The sequence below is a fragment of the Ailuropoda melanoleuca genome, chromosome X (genome assembly GCF_002007445.2).
Source record: "Ailuropoda melanoleuca isolate Jingjing chromosome X, ASM200744v2, whole genome shotgun sequence".
NCBI classification, from domain to species: Eukaryota; Metazoa; Chordata; class Mammalia; order Carnivora; family Ursidae; genus Ailuropoda; species Ailuropoda melanoleuca.
Window position 1 is genome coordinate 12,541,279 of NC_048238.1, and position 19,871 is coordinate 12,561,149.

General features: G+C 42.1%; 1 long non-coding RNA gene across 4 annotated transcripts in view; it reads left to right on the forward strand.

The window, feature by feature from the left end:
* LOC105235145 overlaps positions 1-19,871 on the forward strand; it is a 26,835-nt gene that overhangs the window by 5,199 nt on the left and 1,765 nt on the right. The window contains exons 2-7 of one of the 4 annotated variants that reach the window (XR_004622396.1): positions 8,050-8,247; positions 13,204-13,574; positions 14,258-14,316; positions 15,357-15,512; positions 17,807-17,988; positions 18,834-19,865. This is a non-coding gene — a long non-coding RNA (uncharacterized LOC105235145). Of the gene's footprint in view, positions 1-8,049; positions 8,248-13,203; positions 13,575-14,257; positions 14,317-15,356; positions 15,513-17,806; positions 17,989-18,833; positions 19,866-19,871 lie in introns of those variants that run through there. The other 3 variants (XR_004622397.1, XR_004622398.1, XR_004622399.1) reach the window with 3 other exon arrangements.

Genomic DNA, 19,871 nt, shown 5'->3' on the forward strand with positions numbered 1-19,871 from the left:
TGGTCTTTCCTGAAAGCTCTTGCATCTCGTTCCGCTCCTGAAATACCAGCTCCCCGCCCCGGCCCTGTGGCACAGGGCTTGTCCACCGAGGCAGTACTGACATGGGGGTGGGTCATTCTGTGTGGTTCGGGGTGCAGTGTGCTCTGTCGGGTGATGAGCGGCATCCCTGCCAAGGACCCACTAGACGACGCTTGTATCCCCACCCAGTCGTAACAACCAAAAACGTCAGCAGACATTACCAGATGAGCTGGGGGCACAAAACTGCCCCCGCTTAAGAGTAGTGGAACGATTGGAGAGAATAATGTGTTTATTTGTGGAGAGGTAAAACGGCTAAGTATATTGTTAAAAGAGGAATTTTTCCTATTTTCCCGTATTTTAAAGGAATTGACACAGGGGTTTTCACATGTTGGCTTCCTTCTGGGTCTCAGTTTCTCCACTTTTTCTCTTTGGGTTTGCTCTCTTTTGATTTCATATACATGTAATAAAAAAAAAGAAGAAGGTAAGAAAGGAATGCTTTTAAATTAGTAGTGCTAATCTGGCTAAATCCAAGGATTTGCAACTGCTACATAAATACATTTTTGTTATATATTTACTTTGTTTCCTCCAACAATGACTGTTCTCATTCAAATGAACTGGTTTGAGACAAATAAATTTCTGCTTGCTTGCTGGATGTGGCTTCCTCCCAGCAGACCACATACTACTCTAATTGCTTATTCTCAACATTTGCATTTTGGGGTCTGAAGCTTAAATTGGAAAAAAAAATAGTTGTATTTAGCTGGTTACTGTAGTTTTGTGTGACTGTGGGCGTTTTACTTGATTTTCATTTGTTTGTTTTTACTTACAGAAAGATGAAGTTTAAAGGTGTAAAATTCAATATGCTAATGTCTTCAAGATAGTTTACTTCTCTCAGTATTGACGAACTCAAAAAGTAGTGGCTTGGGGATGTGGGGGCTTCCCTTGATTTAACTTCCCACATCAGACGAAATGTTCTTGTTTGTTTATAAGTTACTAAGGAAAACATGTGACAGACGTGATTTGATTTTGCTTTTGGCGTGTTGCACCACCCCTCCCTGTTTTCATTGGGGAGAATTTTATGGTCTCTGCTTTCCGGAGCTACTGAGCATTTCCTGTTCCTAAATCCCAGACCTCCTGTCTATCAGTTGTAAAGACAATATGGGTCGTTTCTGGCAACTTAATACCACAGCAGAAGGCCCATTGTATACTTGTGACCCAAAACAACCCAAGATCACTGAGGGTCAGAAAAGATAACATGGAAAGTCCTTAGCTAGTGCCTGCCACACGGTAAGGACTGTGTTGTTGGGTACTTCTGGTACTGTGATTATCATCATCACTGTCTTTATCATCTTTCATTGACTCAGTGCCTTCCTCAGATGTTTGTCTGGCCATTGTTAAGATCCGGTGAAGCAGAACGAGGAGTAAAGGAAGTAGGAGGACATGGCAAATTCAGAAAGCAGCATTTCCCTAGAGTCTGTCTGTGCTCTGTTCTTCACCTTTACTCTCCGTTCCCCACCTCCCAGGGAATCATTGGCTGTCCACTCAGATTGCTGTTTGCTGTTATCTCATGTAGCAGACAGTAAATGTTGACAGTCCTGCATCTATTACCCAAGGTGCAAATAAAACCAAGTTCGCTTAGTGTATCATCTAGTGAAATTTATTTTAATTGTCACATGAAAGAAAAAAATATTAGGCAGAGATCTTCGAGCAGAAGAAAATAAATTTAATAATGTTAATTTTTAAATATTTAATGAAATATAAAGAGTATCAACTAGAACAGAAATGGTATAGATTTGTTGTTATTCCAATGATAATCTTAATGAGCTCCCTACTTTTAGAAGGAAAAGAAACTTTTTTTTTAGGATAACGTGGAATAGAATGGCACTGTATAAAATCTAGCCACTGGACTCGTGTGTATTTTCACATAAATGTCAGTTTATTATAATTTTATGGGCACATGTTGCTAGCACTTAACATATTGAAAATTTCCATCATCAGAGAAAGTTCTGTTTGACAGGAGTGGTTTGTATCATAACTGTATTAGTAAATTGTTCTATTATTTCTCCTGCTATCTTTGATGAACACAAAGCCTGGGCAATAGTATTAATAATACTATAATAATAGTATTATTTCTCCTGCTATCTTTGATGAACACAAAGCCTGGGCAATAGTATTAAAAAGCTTGTCTTGCAGTGTATTCACAGAGAATTTTATTAATCCTTAGGTAATACAAGCTGGGATACCCAGACTATGTTGTCTTCCATTAACTTTTGAATAATCCTGAGAAACAATGGCCTGGTTAAGAGCCCCTTGAAATTATGTTAATGGCCTCAGGTGTCAGCCGCTATAAGGAGCTAACACATAGCCCTGAACTGACCCCCAGGAACTGTAGGCTCTAGTCTCCTGTGTTGGTAACTGCATGTGTGTGCTGCGGCTGTCTGGGCTCAGCATCGAAGTGCCCTTTACAGCCCTCATGCTCTGAGAAGACAATTTGTGATTCTGAGATCATCCTTAACAGTGTCATATGGGAGGGGGCTGTCCCCGTGTATCCTGTCACTGTGCTCAGCCCTAGGCCTACTAGGGTGGGCTTCAGTTCCATCTCGAGGAAAAGGACGTAACAGGGCAAAGCACGGGAGAAAAAGCCAGTGAGGGTGTAGAACAACAATGTCCAGTGGATAAAGAACGTGAGCCACCAATATGAGCCATACCGGCAATTCTATGATTTCCAACAACCACATTTAAAAAAAAACAGTAAGTCAGTTACATCTCAGTAAAACTGAAGGAAAAACAAATAAATTTGTTCTTTTATGAAATTCTATACAAGAATTATATAGATGAAATATAGTATACGGATGAAATTAATTTTACTAATATATTTTACCCAGTACATCCAAAATATTATCGCTTTAACCTGTAATTGATGTAAAAAGTATTGAGACAGTTTATATTCTTTATTTTGTACTAAGTCTTCAAAGCCTCGTGGGTGTTTTACACATTTATAACATATCTCACTTGGAATGACTAAGGGGAATAGCATCGCAAGACCAGAGTTTCAGAAGAATGAAGAGAAAGGAAATTTAGGTGGCTGAGGTGGGTTCCTAATAGGAAAACCTTGGCACTGGACACAAATTAGGATTTGACCTACAGGCTTTAACACAGGAACAACATGATGAGTGGTAATTTAGGAAAACTGGTGAATGGCGAAACATAGTAAAGGGTATTGAGACCAAGAGGCATGGTATGAAGTCTGGGGTGCAGGGGCCTGAACTGGGCTGCTGGTCATGGGCAAGGCAAGAAAGAGATAAGCCCGAAAGATCCTTAAAGAAAATATAATGTGATCAGTAAAGTAATAGGACTAAAGATGAAAGAAGACTGGAACCTTCCCAACAATGCTCTTTATTTTATATTTTCATTGAACAAGCAGTGATTAAAAGCCCCTTCAGTTCTTCTCGGGGTTTATACAACACTGGGAGAGGCAGATAATTAAACATATATGCATATAATTATTACACCTGTGTAAAAAATGTTTTGAAGAAAAAACATCAGAATGTTAGGATTTAAAAAAAAAGTGAGGGGATCATATAGTAAGAGGGTAGTCAGAAATGTGAGGAGGTGACACTTTTGCTGAAGGGGTGACAAGCCAATAATAGGAGTCAGCCCTGAGCTGAATGAGGGCAAATAAATTTTTGAGAAAGAGGAGCAGGAACTGAGCGGCTAAGGCAGGAATGTGCTTTCTCTGTTTCAAGGCTTGAAAGAGGGACCCTCCTGAGACTGGAGACCGACCTAGGGTGGAACAAACACAAAATAAGTCAAAACCAGGACCAGTCCTATAAATAAGAACTAGAATCCAGCACATTTTCACTATGGGACCTACAGGGATTTTGTTCCTCAGCAGTATGTGAGTGACCTTTATAATGGCGGTGTAGCTCTGCTCACTGAAACCATGGTGGCTAAACATCACTGTTTCTGTTTATTTCACTCTCCCCATATGAGAAGAACCTGAAAATGAAGGCACTAGTAATCAGAACACTTAATCCTCTTCCTATTATGAGGGAAAGTATGAGCAACTACCAAGATATTTTAATCTGTATTGTGTTAACGTGGAGGAAGAAGATGGGAGTATTGGAGAGGGAAATTTTTCTTTTACTGTTCAAAGTTCTAACTGGTCTAAGAATTAAATTGACATGAGACAGATCAGCAAGAGAAAAAAACCTCAAAAGTTTAATTACATGCATGTGGAGGCCCAATAATAAAACTGTCCTCCAAAGAAATGACCAAAGCGGGCAGCATTTATACCGTTTAGACAAACAGTAACCCTGTGGAGAATTGGCAAGACAAAGAAAACGTGTTATTCAGGATCTTCCATTAGTAAGGTATTCTAAACAGAATTTGGGCTGGAGTAGTAAATTAGTAAAAGGAACAAGGGTTACCTATACAACCGACTCGGCTTTGAATTTCCTATCTCTGGTGATAAGGTTGTCTCTACCTCCTGGTGCAGGAAGGGTACCTTTCACATGGGAGATTTATCTCCTGCTTTCTGGAGGCAAAAGGGGTTCCAAGTGTTCTTGCACTGGCTGTTTCTTAAGTAACTTTAATTCGAAATAATAAGCCAAAGTGGCACATTTTGGGGTGGCCTGCCCTTCACACCCACAGGAAGAAAAAACAAAAATATGACTGTCTCACAGTTGATCTTGCAAAACAAACCCTTGGGAAAAGCTGGCTTCACTAAGGCCACAGTCACCAAGGGGCCTTGGTTGGGGGGGATGGCCTGGGTTCCCAGAGGAGGAAGTGGTGGGGGAAAAGAAACCTAGAGGCTGAACTTGTGAACCAAAGGGCATAAATTGATAGGAGCGTCAAGGTCATAAAAGAGCAACGAAGGAATAGGCCTGGTTTTCTTGGGCTAGTGCTTGCATGGGTGAGAGTAGATTCTGGGCATTTCCTGAATGGAGTGTGGGGCACGAGTTAAGGTGAAAGGAGGGATCGTCTTGGGGATCTGCTTGTTAGCTTCCTTTTTGCCTAGTCTTTACAGGAGACACTCCTGAATTGGTTTTGAAGGGCGTGAATCCTCAAACCCTCAGCCACAGTCTGAGTATGTTAGAGGGGAAGGAGTTGCAAGGTCTCTTTGTGCCAGGCATCCTTACAACTGAATCAGGGCTCTTTACTTGTGTTAGAAGGTGGAAGAAGAATAGTAAAGTTTCCCCCAAACTGAGAAGGCACTTTGAGACCGGAGAACAGAGCAGGCCACTCTGTATAGTTTACACCGAGTTTTATTCAGAGTAACTTACTGCAGGGTATTGGGCAGGTGATGGACGATCCAGACGAGGCACAGCTATTCTTTGCAAAGTCTGAACCTTGGTCCACAGATTTTGTAGAGCAGGGGGACTCTCAGGGGGCACTATAGTGAGGTCAGAGGGTTCACATGCGTTTCAAAGGGTTTGCATGCACCTAATTGACAGCCAACATTTAACAGACTTTGTGGCGCCATCTGTGCATCGGGAAGGAGAGAGAGACTGTGTTATCTCTCATAGATTTGTGGGAGACCAAAGCAAACCTCCCCACATTCTGGCCTTGGCTGGCATTTCTAAGGTACAAATAATCTCTAAGGGGCCCATAACACATAGCCCCAAGACAGGTCAGCGAACAAGATGGAGGCCCAAAGATGGAGTCAATATTGTCAGCACTCCTACCAGGTGCTTTCTAGTTTGCATTCTAATTAGATTATTATATTAAAATATTGTACCAGGCTAATGCATTTTCCCTTTTAGGTTCTGAAACAGAAAATTCTTGTTCTCAAAGGACCAAGTTCTTTTATACTAAGAAAATCAGTAAAAACATTGGGTTTGGATCTCTCCAGAGATAAGATGGTACCGTTTTATAGGAAGAAATAGGGGGGAAAAAAAAAGAATACTCAGAGTTTGCAGAGACCATGATTTCTCAACTTCGTTGACATTTGGGGTCATAAAATTCTGTGTATTGTAAGATGTTTAGCTGCATGCCTGGCCTCTACCCACTAGATGTCAGTAGCACTCTCTTCCAGTTGCGACAACCAAAAATGTCTCTAGACATGGCCAGATGTCTTCTGGTGGTAGCAACTCCTTCTGTTGAGAACCACTGGTCTACTCTCAGGAGAGCCCTCTGTCACATTTTTGCCCCCACCCCCACCCAAAAAAACCCCATAAGGCTAGGATTTTGAATTTGTAGATTTTAGCAGCTACCCAAGCAAAACAAATGTCTCCTTTGTAAAGGTCAACCAGAGGCAAGTTTCTGGGGTTTCTTTTAAATGAAAAAAGGTGTCTCTGTGAACCTGCCATACAGAGTGGGTTGACTGAGTCGCAGCTACCTTACCATTTTCTCAGATCCTTAACTCTCATTCTTTGTGGTGGGGTGAGGCGCAGAGGGTCATTGGTAAAAGTGATTTATCTCAATTCAGATTTCTTCTAGATTCCCTATTGCTCTTGGTTCTACCCATCTGGGGTGCTTCTAAGGGGCAGAGAACTGGAGCACCCCAAATTATGCATGTCGTTCTGTCCATCCTGCATGGATGTCTCAACAGCTCTATCTGTGTTACAGGAAGTACACTGAGAATTATCAGAGACTTACCACCAACACCTGGTGCTTGATTCTTTGTAGAAAAACCGTTGTCGGGGCGCCTGGGTGGCTCAGTTGTTAAGCGTCTGCCTTCGGCTCAGGGCATGATCCCAGTGATCTGGGATCGAGCCCCACATCAGGCTCCTGCACTGGGAGCCTGCTTCTTCCTCTCCCACTCCCCCTGCTTGTGTTCCCTCTCTCGCTGGCTGTCTCTCTCTCTGTCATAAATAAATAAATAAATAAATAAATAAATAAAATCTTAAAAGATAAAAAAAGAAAAATCATTGTCAATGATGCGTGGCGTCTGTGCGGGACAAGTTGTGCACGTACACTGAAATCTGTAATGGAGTCGGGAGCGCTCCTTGTCAGTTGCAGACCCAACAGGAAGGAATGAACTTTGCACGTGGATACTACTTTAGCTACTCCTTTACCATTCCAGCACGAGGAAGCAAGAGTTCCCTTGTGCCCCAGCAAGAGCCCAGCCAGTGAGAAATAGTTACAAGTCAGGCAATGAGAAGCCACTAGAGTTGCAGCTGCCAGGTTACTCCAGTGGACTTTTTGTTTCTAAAAGCCTTTCCAGCTTCCTCCTTTCCTCTGTAAAAGAGCATTCCTCTCCCTTGTTCTCTGCACTTGTCTGTGGTTTGCTCTAGCTTGCTTGTCCCAGATTGGAATTCTCTGCTATTCCCCTCCCCCCCCCAAACCCCATTTTTTTGCTGGTGAAATGATTGGCAGTGTTATTTGGAAGGTTAGCATATCTCAAACTAAGAAGAAATGACTCCTTTTCCTCCCCAGGTTCATCGGTACCTTCCTTCATTTTCCCAAAACCCTAGAGTGTTGCCTCATCTCAATTGGAAGCCTGTAATATTGCATTGTATAAATGATCCAGACGTCTTCAAAATTGCAAGCTGAATTACAGATGCATGCTGCATAAGCCTTTAATTCTGCTAGCCAGGCAGTTAAAAACTTGCAGTGCTTTAGAGAACATTTGCTTTCCAAAAATTCTCCCTCCTCTTCCCCCATGGCCTTTGTTGAAAAGAAATCCATGATTGAAAATTTCATTAATTTGTATTTGTATGTGAACCTGGTTTGGTCGGTGGGGCTCAGAAACTGATCAATAAAGAAAAGCAACTCATTTGAGGATACCCTCCTTCCACGTGGTCCTAGTCTGCACGTGTCTTACTGTTCTCACGAGACCGGGCTGCACCTGGCTTAGGTGAGAGGAGATGGTGGGCTGAGCGGCTCGTGGCGGGCAAAGCAGCCGGCCGTGCCTGTGCCAGGCGCTCTCTGAGCTGCCTCTGTCCCCTGCTTCTGTCCGGCCCTGAGCCCCCGAGTGGCTAATTCCTGAGACTTGGCTTACCTCAACACACCCCACCCTGGGATTGCCTGGTGTGTGATCCCAGATAGCGGATGTGCGTCTTGACGATGCCCGGCTGTGCTTTCTCCTAGTGCACCCGCTCTGGGAGACCGTGGACCTGGTCCCGGGGGGCAAGCGCCAGTCACCCATCAACATCCGGTGGAGGGACAGCGTCTATGATCCTGGCTTAAAACCGCTCACCATCTCCTACGACCCCACCACCTGCCTCCATGTCTGGAATAACCGGTACTCTTTCCTCGTGGAATCTGAAGATTCTACAGATAAATCAGGTGAGAGCCTGACCAGTGGTCTTGTCTGGAATTAAAGGGACAGCCTCGTGTCAGCCCAGGCCACACCACACCACCTCCCCAGGCACGCGGACCTCTTTGAGCAGTGACATGGGACTCGCTGCACTTAGCTTTTCTTTTTTTAATGTGGCAAAATACATGTAACATGAAATTTGTCATCTTAACCATCTTATAAGTATACAGTTCAGTAGTGGTAAGTCCAGTCACACTGTTGTGTAACCAGCGCTCCCATTCATCTCCATTACTCCAAAACTGAAACTATACCACTTAAACAGTAACTCCCCATTTTTCCCTTCCCTCACCTCTTGGCTGTGACCATTTTACCTTCTGTGACCATTTTACCTTCTGTGAATTTGACTACTGGGTACTTCATGTAAGTGGAATTATGCAGTATTTGTCTTTTTATGACTGGCTGATTTCACCAAGCATAAGGTTATCAGGGTTCATCCCTATTGTAGCAGATGTCAGATTTTCCTTCCTTTTTAAGACTGAATAATACTCCATTGTATGGATAGACCACATTTTGTTTATCCGTTCACCTGTCCACCTGTCTGTGGACACTTGAGTTACAGCCACCTTTTGGCTTTTGTGAACAACGCTGCTGTGAACATGGGTGTCCTATCTTCTGAGGTGTTGTTTTCCGTTGGTATGTACCCCAAAGTGGAATTGCTGCATAATCATTAGAGTTTTTTGAGTGTATGAACCATGTCCCTTTTCATTTTTGTGCATATTTCCTTCTGGTATGAGTGGTATTTTCTATTAATATGTATATATCTGTGTATAGATTCTGTATTTCAAATTTTATTTAAAATTATATATTTGAATTTATTTTTATTTGAAACTATATATATGTTTATTGTTCATTTGAATTACTTTTATTTGAAATTTGTTTTCTGTGTGTTGAATGTCTGCTAATCTTCCTCTGTTTGATGACGTTACAAATAGCTTCTATATTAAGTAGTAATACTATTTAGCCAGATTTTAAATGATAAGATTGCAATGTGAAGCAAAAGGATAGTCAGGCAAGAAAAAGACATTTTATATATTTAGTTACCTAATAACATGTGTGTATTTTGTCAACCAAGGATTAATTTATTCATACCTTATTTACAGAGTGCCAGCCATGTGCCAGGCATTGCACCAAGTGCCAGGAATACTAACTAGATTCTTGACCTCCCAGCATTCAAAGTCTAGTGAGAGATGCATCCATGAAATTAGAATTATAAAGCAAGTGTGATTTGAGAAAGGGTTTCTGAAAGTGCTGTGGGACCACAGAGAAGGAGATGATGTAGACTGCTCAGAGGAGTCTGATGATTTCACCAAGGAGGAGTGTCGATGCAAAATGGACAAACCTTTTAGAATTTCTGGGGAGAAAAAAGCAAGACAGTTTTGTTGGAGCCCAAATAAGGACAGCTGCCCAGGATACACAATCTTCACAAAGAAGAGAGCACTTCTGGTAAACAATCATTTGACGTAGAGTTATATACAGTTTATATACATAAGAGGTTACAACATTTTTTAAAAGTTACAAATTATTAGACAAAGAACTTTTCAGGAAGTTGCAGCCCTCATCTTAAGTTTCCAGTATATGCAGGGCTGTATGACTTTAACCTTATGGGAAGCAGGGAAGTTTCTTACTTTCTCTTATCTTTTGTGTTCAGAATGTACCTTTTTGGTTATTTTCTTTAACAAAGCAGATATACAATGTGTGCTCGGGGCAGAAATAGAGCGCGTGCTCTGAGGTGTTGCTGAGTCATTTTGACCTTGGTAAAAGTGAAAGCAGAGCTTCCCTGGGAGCCCAGGAGCAGGACCCCCGAATATTAAAAGTTGAAAATTTCCTTTATCAAAGGACATTTATCTTGGGTATTGAAGGATGAATCAGAGTTTGTCAAGAGGATTAGAAGGGCATTGGAGACTAAGGGAAAATCATGTGCAAAATCACATGTTCAGAAAATGGCCAAAAACAGTGGCCAGAATGCAGAATGTGCATTTTGGGGAGAGATGGGAAGAATGATGATCACTGATGCTTAGGAGGGGAGATAGAAGACAGGTTCGTCAGTACTGGTTATTTTTACATGACAGTGTGGCACAGCATGATTTCATTTAATTTTATTAGTCAATTGCTTTATTTTTTGAGATTTCACCCAGTCAGTAGTACAGGTCCACAGGGTCAGATTAATCCAAGTGTGAGATGGTGGGAGCTTAAATGAAGGCTGTAGCAATTGAAGTAGGGAGAAAGCACGTTTTTAAAAAGCATCTCTAAAATAAAAGTGTCATGAGCACACTGTGAAGGCACACACACAAGTGTATCTTTCCACAATGTCAGCCCTCCTCAGTCGTAAAGCAAGGTTAACACAATTACAGAGCAGGTTCAGGATTCCAAACTGAGTGACATTTCACGTGGTTCACTTGGCTTCTTACACGGCGCACAGAAGAGGACAGAAGACAAGCCGCACAACAAAGGAGATAACACAGGGGGCAGGAATGAAGGAACAAACTTGGAGTCCGGCTGTGGGCGCGCAGTTGAGCTAAGGCGTTGGTCCGGCCCGGGGCAGCTCTGGGCACTCACTGTTTTTGTTCAAGCAGCAGGGGGTGTCAGTTCTGTTCAGAGATCCATCGGGCACAGCTTTGGGCAACGGGTGCCTTGTTTAAGTGGTTAGACATAGAGGGGTCATGTCTGAGGCGTCTGACTGTTGGCTGCAAAAGTCCCTTCTTTTTAAAGGGACTCAATCAGTCCTGCGCCCTGCAAACTTCTCTGCTTCTGCTTGTTAGGAGTTCTGGGGTGTCGTCAGTTAGTGCTGGTCTCAGCGATATCTCATAGCTACAGTACACTTAAGTGCCTGTACCACTGCTTGACACGGGCCCCTGCTTGACGTGAGTGGCTCCATCTTACTCTCTACAAAAAGCAACAGGACTTGGAGACGGACTCCTCTTCAAGTGAGGAGAAAGCGAAATTAACCACATCTGTGAATCGTCTCACTTGGGAGGATGTGGGGATGGTGATGCCAGAAAGGTCATTGAATGATGGATGAGGACTCATTTGTAGGGAAGTATAGGGAGCACATGAGGAAATAAAAAAAAATTTACAACTTTTCCCCTAATTTAGTTTTAAATATTATGTTAAAAATAGAAAGAAACACATTTTGAGTGGTTATCCACCAAAGAAGAATTGTGTCTTCGACTCCTGTTTAATTTCCATAGGGAGAATCTGCTTCTCTCAAGATAAGCATCTTTACTACTTTTGATGCCAGTGGATTTTGGATTTTAGTATTTCCTGCAAATCAAGATGGGAATGAACAAATGTTGATCCCTCACTGAAATGTTATCCACTTTTCTATATAAATACTTTTTTTCATTAAATAAATCCCTTTATATCAAAGAAATATTAATTGCTGCTTCTGCATAAATTTCTTCCTCTTCTTTATTTCTGTCTCATTTTCCATCAGATTGTCATATGCTTTACCCAGCGGCTTTATTTTGCATGAGGAAACATGTTTATTATAGGTTGAATAAGGTACTCAGTTTCTTTTGGAGCAGTCCTGTAGGGTCAGGCCTTAATCCTTTTATAGTGTTTCAGCTGCCCTTGGTGCATCATAATGCAATCAAATTTCAAAGCTTTGAGAATGCAGCCACTGGAGGAAAATGATTTAGCTATGATAGGAACTTTTTTTAAAGATTTTATTTATTTGAGAGAGAGAGCCTGAGCAGGGGGAGGAGCAGAGGGAGAGGAACAAGCCGACTCTGCGCAGAGCACAGAGCCCAACACAGGGCTCGATCTCACGACCCTGAGACCATGACCTGAGCCAAAATCAAGATCACTTAACCGACTGAGCCACCCAGGCGCCCCTATGATAGTAATATTTTTAAAGGTAAAAAAAATCTTACCAACTTTAAGTATTCTAGAATGGAAATATCAAACATTACAATATTGTTATTTAAGAATATTGGGATCAATACATTGGTAAGATAAGCTATGCTTAAAATACAAGATTGTCACAAATACATTTCAAATGGTATAAAATGGTACTGTCCAATATGGTATCCATAAGGCATGTGTGGCTTTTAAGCACTTGAAATGTGGCTAGTATAATTGAATAAGTGGATTTTTAATTTTATTTTAATTAATTTGTATTTGAATTTAAGAACTAAATTCAGTTGTTGGAAAACTTCTAGGAATGTTTATAACAGCTTGAGCATGTCTATCTACATTTTCAAGTAAAATATGAATCAGGTATTTCTGATGCAAATTTAACATTGGATTTTATATGTGCTGTGTGAGTAAAATACACAGCAGATTTTTAAGACTTACTATGGGGAAAAAATGGGAACTATGTCAATAATTTTTCATATCGATTACATGTTGGAATGACAATCTTTCCAATGTATTTGGCAAAATAAAATAGGTTATCAAAAGTAATTTCACCTTTTTTAAAACTTTTTAAATGTGGCTCCTAGAAACTTGAAAATTACCTTTGTGGTTTGCATTACATTTCTGTTTGTTGGCACTGTTATAAAAGGGTAAGGGCAAATAATGGCGAAAATGTGAGATCAGTGGCCCCTGGGTGGCTAAGTCGTTAAGCATCTGCCTTCGGCTCAAGGCATGATCCTGGCATTCTGGGATCGAGCCCTGCATCAGGCTCCTCTGCCGGGAGCCTGCTTCTTCCTCTCCCACTCCCCCTGCTTGTGTTCCCTCTCTCGCTGGCTGTCTCTCTCTCTCTGTCAAATAAATAAATAAAATCTTTAAAAAAAAAAAAAAAGAAAATGTGAGATCAGTGAATGTATTCTAAATGGCATAAAAAGATAAAGGCAGACAGCTGTGGGAAGTGAGTTGGAAAGGAACTAATATTTATGAACGCTATGTGACTATATATTTGCTAAGTGCTTCATTTATCGTCCCCGAAGGTCTTTGACAACGATACTATCCTCTCCATCTTTCAGATGAAGTGAAGCTCAGTGAAGTTCACTGCTTTCCTGCCAGGTTGCACAGCTGACAGCTGGAGAACTGGATCAAAAATCTGCGGAGCACACTCTGTGCAGGGCTTCTGAGCTCCTAGAGGCTGGGCAGGTGCAGGCCTCCTGCAAGCTCTGGAGGCAGAGTGTTTTCAGGGCACCCCAGATTTGTCGTCAGGTATGCTGAGACACACAGACAAGGAAAGGACTGTCATGATAGAAGAATTTTATCGTACAGTCCCTAAAACCAGAAGGCAGGACCACATGGGGAAGCACGAGGGATGGCCAGGAGGCAGCGGAAAGGAGGAGAAATCGTGGAGGAGAGCCTCTTGTGGTTTCTGGAGGAAGGAACGCATAAGGTACTATAAGCGGACTGAGCATTGGCAACTTTGAATAATCTCAATAGGCTCTGTGGTACAGAGGCTGTTCCTAGTTGTCTGCTACCTGGTCCTGGGGTGGGTAGGGCACAGGGACAGTGACCCAGAGGTCAGAGCCCGATAAAGGAGCTGCTTGGGCTGTGGATTGGTTGGTTTCCTTATGAGGGGCACTCTCCTAGTTGTTTGTTCTCTCTTGGAGTTAGTTCACCCTGGGACAGGCAACCCCCCCTAGTGTAAGGAAGCCCCAGATGTCAAAGCATCAAACACAGAAACTAGAATATGTGGTTTTTACACTGAGGCTCCAGGAATGAGCCCTTGAGGATGTGGGCATGCGCTGAGAGCGGGGCCTTACCGAGTTCTGGCTGGCTGGGAGAGCTTCAGCCACCAGTGCCCCTGGAGGCCAAGCAGCAGGGAGGATGGGTGCAAGGCTGATGGAGTAAGGGCACCTTTCCCTACACACTGTGGACTTGAGCCTGTCTGCAAACCGCCTACCCATTTGTTTTGTATCTGCTTTCATTCAGTGAAATTGTCAGTTTAAGTGTAGTTTCAGTACTGTAGATTGTTTTTAGGTAAACACCAATTGTCTGGTATGAATTCATGTTCTATAACAACACTAGAGTAAGATCTCATTTTTAAAAAATATTTTCTCATTTATTGTTCTTTAGCTACACATCACGAGGAGCTACAGAAATTGGTGGATACTTTGCCATCGATCAAGCATAAGGTAATACTGTTTTCCCTAAGTCACTTGAAAAGCATGTTATGTTTAATCTCAGAGTAGAGACACTAACAAGGCACTTTGCAAGTGGCCCTGGAAGAGCACTTGCCACTTAAGATGCTCGTGTCGAGAGCCCGGCCCTGGGACACCTCGCAGGGGCAGAAGTGATTCTGTGGGTGCGTGCTGACCGCTTTGGGTTTGCTGCCCTGCCCTAGTACTCGGGGACTCAGGAACCCAGTCCCATTCCTTCCTCTGCCCTTTCTGAGTCCTTGTGGAAACACCCAGAGCAGCCCTGTTGACTCGACCTCCTGTCCCACAGGCAGGGAGCAGAGAGGAGTTTGACAGAAGCGTGGCTTGGCCAGCTGTAAAGAGCAATTACCTATATCCTTCGGCGTGGATGCCTTTGTCCAGGCCCCAGGATTAACTGTTCATGATTCAGAGTCCCGAAGGGGCTGTTCCTCGGAGGTCTGCATCTTCTCTCTCTCTCCCCCTCTCCTCCCCAACTTGGTCTCTCTCCCCACCGCCTCTTTCCCTCTCCATTCCTGTGTATCTCCCTCTTTTCCCTTCCCTCTGTCTGTCTCCCCTTTTAGTTCAGGAGCCTGGCTTCTCCAAATTTGCACTGTGTTTTAGAAAGAATTCTGTTGGTTTCTCTTGAAAAAGAAGTCTCCTTGTTCGTGCACCAGCCTGATGCCTCCCAAAGACTTCGGAGGAGACCACCTGCAGTAAACTCACTAGAATGGAGGCAGGAATGGGTTTTGCCATGTTTCCGTGGAGGACTAGCAGAACTATACTGTTGCAATTATATCTCAATTTTTAAAAAGAAAAATCAGTTATGTCTCGATTTTAAAAAAGAGACTCTTGCACAGTTGATTATATATATGAACAAAGCATGGGGGGGGCTCTTTCCCAAGGCTCCTGGAGTTACCTGTAACTCATCTAGACCAATGCTAGTCCCCAGCCTCCCCAAGAACCAATGCCTTGTCATCTAATTCCTGAGTGGTTTTTTACCACTGAATGATAGTTTGGGTGACCTTTCTCTTGGCCAGGACATCCTTGTGTAATTCGGGTCATTTGATTCTTCCTGCCTGATGCCTGCCTGCCGAGATTACTGGACCTACTCGGTGTCCCTGACTACCCCGCCACATTCCAGGTCCATCGCCTGAATCATTAAGAAGCAGCCCATAGAGGTTGATCATGATCAGGTATGTTCTTTCCACATTTCTGTCTGAGATAATGCTAGCCTGCCCCTTTAAAACATGGCCGGACTCCAACTTTGGCATCAGTTTTTACTATCTCTTAATGCTTATACATTTTTATTAAGATGTGCTAACATCTTGTCTCAGTTTGGACATGAATTTGGAGATACTTCAAATTAACCAGAGACGGGTTAAAACATAGAAGAACACAAGCTTTTTGCTTGCATTTCTGACAGTAACATGTATTTTACTGTATATGCATTGTGTAGAATCGCTATAAAAATTAAGGTCTTTAAATGGGAAAAAATGAAGGCTGGAAATGGATGTTCAAACAGGTTTGATATTTATTTATGTATTATTGAAGTACAGTTAACACACAATATTACATTAGTTTCAGGTGTACAACATGGTGATTTGACAACTCCATATGTTATGCTGTGCTCACCACAAGCGTAGCTCCCATCTGTAACCATACAAGTCTATTACAATCCCATTGACTGTTTTTCCCTGTGCTTTTTACCTTTCATCCCCATGACTTGTTAATTTCAGTACTGGAAGCCTGTACCTCCCACTCCCCTTCAGCCATTTTTCTCATCCCCGCCCTCCCTGATATTCTCCTCCCCTCTAGCAACTATCATACAGAGTTTGTTCTCTGTATTTATGCAAAAGCCCTTAATTTTCTTAAGAAAAACTTACAATGGAATTTCAAGGTAAAGACAGAGCCCAACAATGTCTACACAGAAATTTTATTCTAAGTCAGAAGTGTTGACTTGTTATTTGTTTTTCATTTAGAAACAAAAGTTTAAGTGGTGGTTATTATGTCAACACACAAAATGTTTAATTCATAAATGAACTAAACTGTAATAATAATTGCTTTTACTTGTTTGTTTTGGAATTTTATTGATTAAAAAATTTTTACAAGAACAAAAGCTTCTAAGTTTTTTTATGAAGCCAAGATAACAGTGCAACCAAAAGGCACCAAAGATTGGACACCCCCCCCAAAAGTAAACACTAAGCTCCAAAAGTAGTATCTCTCAAGAATATTTAGAAAAAAGGAAAGCTAAATAAAATACTAGGATCCACCAGTACATCATATAGGATTTTTTCTAGTAGGATTTGTCCATGTAGAATTTTTTCTAGTAATGTAAGGATCATTCAGTATTAGGAATGATACAGTTAAAATTAATAGACTTCATCCCGTCAGCAAAGCTAAAGGGAAAACTCATATTTTCATTTTCATAAATTCCCAAAATATATATATGACAAAATTCATAATGTATTTTTTATAAAAAAATTTTTAAAGATTTTATTTATTTACTTGACAGAGCACAAGCAGGGAAAGTGGCAGGGAGAGGGAGAAGCAGGCTCCCCACTGAGCAGAGAGCCTGACACAAGGGCTCAATCCCTGGACCCTGAGATCATGACCTGAGCTGAAGGTAGATGCTTAACTGACTGAGCCATCCAGGCACCCCATTTTTGTAAAAATTTTTTTAAAAATGAAATGAGAATTCCTTAAGTTGATAAAGTAGACTGACCAGTCTTGGCTCAGAAGACTAATATGGAAAGGATATCTACTGACTCCACTATAATTAGCATTTTAAATATTAAATTGGCTAAATTATGGTAGCAGTCAATAAAGTTAGACAAAAAAAGATAAAGGAAATGAGAGAAACGTTCGTGGAGTCCCACACTAATTTATAGACATCAATTCCTTTGACATATGTAAATCACAAGATAGAATGGAAGAAAGAACCCTACTTATAATGGAAACTAATAAACTAAAATACCTTGCCATGAACATAAATGTTAAAAAGGAAACTGTCAGATATTCCTAAGGGACACACAACACTATTTGAAATAAAATTCATACCATGGTATTGAATAGAAAGGTATCCTAAAGACACCTTTGATGTCAATTTTAAGTTGTAATTTTCCATGAACTGTTTGTTCTCCATAAATTTTATGTGGTCCCAATAAATGCCTCCATAGTTACATTGTGGGAGCTGTCCTGGGTATTGTAGGATGTTTAGCAGCATCCCTGGCCTCCACCCACTGATGCCAGTAGCCCCCCAACGAGTAATGACCAAAACTGTCTCCATACAGTCTCTGATGTCCGGTGCAAGCTCACTGCTGCTTGAGGACCAACTAACATATGCTAATCTCTAATATCAACTAATACATGAAGTCCTTTACTGCTTGGTGTGTGAAAACAAACATCTTCAATGTGAAAATGGCTTTTAATTAACCAACACGTTGGTTTATCAGTAAAAGCTTAGGGGTGATCTCATTACTGCCTATAGCTCACCAGCGGATGACTATGGTTTATGTCTACAAACCAGAACGACACCCACTCGGTTATGCGGCAGAGAAGATGTGAGAAATTCTGTAGACATTTGAAAGAAAAATACATTATAAGAAATCCTTACACAGTGGCATTAGACTGTCCAACGTCATGCTGTGACCACCTGAAGAGATACGTTAGGTATGTATGAAGAGTTATGTCTACCATGAAAAATGTCTTAAGAAATTTCTATCATAGGAACTTCTCTTTTAAAAATCATCTACCTGGAGATCATTCCTTAATGAATTGGCCAAAAAAAAAAATTTTTAGCAGTGAGAGAAGAATGTCAGGGGTCTCATTGCCCTGCACCCACCTGTTAACCACACCCCTGCATCCTGAAACATTTGGTATCTCTCTGACTTCAGAAAACCTCTGGTGCTCGTAGTGATCTGAAGGGGCATGTGCACCCCATTGTTTATAGCAGCAGTGTCCACAATAGCCAAAATACGGAAAGAGCCCAGGTGTCCAACAGATGCATGGATAACGAAGATGTGGATATATACACACGTGTGTGTGTGTGTGTGTGTGTGTATATATAATAGAATATTACTCAGCCATCAGAAAGAATGGAATCTTACCACTTCCAAGGACATGGATGGAACTAGAGGGTATTATGCTAAGAAAAATAAGTCAATCAGAGAAAGACAAATATATGATTTCACAAATGTGGAATTTAAGGAACAAAACAGGATCATAGGGGAAGGGAGGGAAAAATAAAATAAGACAAAATCAGAGAGGGAGACAAACCATAAGAGACTTTTAACTACAGGAAACAAACAGGGTTGCTGGAGGGGAGGTTGGTGGGGGAATGGGCCAACTGGGTGATGGGCATGAAGGAGGGCACTTGATGTAATAAGCACTGGGTGTTCTGTGCAGTGGATGAATCACTAAACTCTACCTCTGAAACTAATTTAAAAACAAGAAAACTAGTGCTCCTTCATTAAGTTATATTGAGTATCCTCACCATTGAGCTGTCCACCTCTCAGGTCTGGATGGAATCTGTTGCCTGCTCTTGGACTCACCACTGTCTTCTACTTTCTTTCATCCCATCATTGGGGACAGCCCAACAGGTGCATTTCTGCACGGACTTTTGAGGGAAATTTTCACAAAAAGATTGATTCACACCACCTTAAACAGACCTTAAACCTAAGTACTATAATTAGTTACCCAGCAGCCCTTGAACAGTGTTTTAGAAGTCAGATGTTTTGAACTGTTAATGCAAAACATGACTCAGTCAATTCCATCATTACCAGCAGAAATGAAAAACAGAAATAGCATTTGTGTTCACAAAAAACACATTCTAGGAATGGAAGGAGACTGAAAATTATAGGAGAGTCTACATAAATCAATGCTGTCAGAGCTAAAACATAAATTATGAATGGCATTTACCATTTTCCTAAGAGCAAAATTGCTAGAAGTGACATTAGTAACCATTGGAAGATCAAAGCACACATCCCCTTTACCAATAAACATAAATTCCTCCTCCTTTAAAAGAGCATTCAAGTGTATGATGCTCATTTTTACAATAATGAAGAAGGAGAGTGCCATCCTGTAGATTTTCTGTAATTTTCAGGACCTGATCGGAATGACTACATTTTTCCCGTTGTAAGGGTCAGGTACAAAAGCCAAAGCCTTCGTGGCCCCTCTGCCTAGAGCCAAGCTCCTGGGACCTGCAGTGGGAGCTAGAGGTTCCCTGTCCTCAAGAGCAGCGGACTCCCGGAGCAGGCGTCGCGTCCTCGGGGCCCTGGCCTGGCTCGTGCAGGGCCCGTGTCCAGAGGGTTCCCCGCTCATGACCCCACGCGCTGCCCTTGCGCCCGGACCTCAACGGTCACCCTAGCCCTGCGTGTTCCGCGTCTACAGACACTTGGGGCACTTGTGGAAGCCGGATTTCCCCCTCAAAGGCCCCGACCCCGCCGCCCCGCAAACATGGGCAGCTACCTGAGCAGATCCCTCGGCAGATGCCTGGGCTCAGCCAAGGCCGCGCCGCCACACCCCGCTTGGAGGCCCCGGTCCCCGCGGCCCAG